A 1,375-nucleotide genomic window follows, 5' to 3' on the forward strand; every position below is an offset into this window, starting at 1 on the left:
TCCATCATTTTGCAATGAAAACAACATAAAAAACTCTGGACAATTTCGAAATCAGACCAAGCGTCTTAATACATATGCAAAAAAATTCATTATTGGCCCACCATTGATTACAAGATTTAGCTTTTATGAATCGCTATTGGTTTGATACGAATAATGGCAGTCGTTTCAGTATGTTAAGGATACAGATGTATCCACAATTCATTTAGAGTTACTTAATAGCCTATTTCTTATACTATATCTCTATCCCGTGAAATTCTCGAGCCCAAAGATGGATGCATATGCTGTGTTTCATTTTGCTAAATGATATCAATTAAATGGTATATCAATTCTATAAATTGGATATAGCAATAAATAAATCAGCAAAATTCTTTTATTTTAGATAGAAGAAATGTTTCTTCTATCTAAAATAAAAGAATGTACCCTTCTATCCAAATCCAATTTGCATCGATAAAATAAATCCAAATTCCAGATTCCAGCAGTAGATGAATAATTGCAAATTTTTGTGTGTACGAGATTAGAATAACTTAAAAATAACTGACATAATTTTTTATTTTTCCTGATCAGAAAAATACATGAAAAAGAAAGGAGGTAGAAAAATTTGTTGATTTATGGTTAAAGAAGAAAAACAAGAAAACAGGGGTTCTGTTGAATTTCAAGTATTCAGTTTCACCAATAAGATACGGAGACTTGCTTCACATTTAGAATTACACAAAAAAGATTTTTCATCGGAAAGAGGTCTACGAAGACTTTTGGGAAAACGTCAACGTTTGCTGGCTTATTTGGCAAAGAAAAATAGAGTACGTTATAAGAAATTAATAAGTCAGTTGGATATTCGGGAGAAGTAATTTAATCGTTCTCATTTTTTTCTTATTTTATTAGTAGTCTTATAGTAGTCTTAGATTTTGCATTTTGATGAGCCTCGTTTTGAGGAATTCATGGAATAATCCATTTTCATGGAATAAAGAATAAGAACAAGGATACATAACATAAAAAAAAGAATAGATAAGACGATATTCGCCCTCCCCCTACATATTTGATTTCTTCTCCTATACAAAAACCAGCAAGACCTACTCCATTGGTAATTCCATCAATGACACCTTTATCAAAAAAATGCGTTAGTTCGGCTAATCTTCTTATACCTAGGATAAAAACCCTAGTATAGAAAAAATCTATATAACCACGATTATATGACCAGCTGTATATCTTTTTTTTTACTTCATCCAAAAAGCTCTTTTTTGGATTCTTTTTTACAAGGGAATTTTGAAAATTCAAATTCTGAAAAAAAGAATAAGCAGATCCATAAAAGATATATGCTATGAATAGACCAAAAATTGCTAAACTTACAGAAGAAATTGCATTAGTGAGAAATTCATAT

Source organism: Zea mays, unplaced genomic scaffold, assembly GCF_902167145.1.
Source record: "Zea mays cultivar B73 unplaced genomic scaffold, Zm-B73-REFERENCE-NAM-5.0 scaffold_253, whole genome shotgun sequence".
Classification (NCBI taxonomy): domain Eukaryota; kingdom Viridiplantae; phylum Streptophyta; class Magnoliopsida; order Poales; family Poaceae; genus Zea; species Zea mays.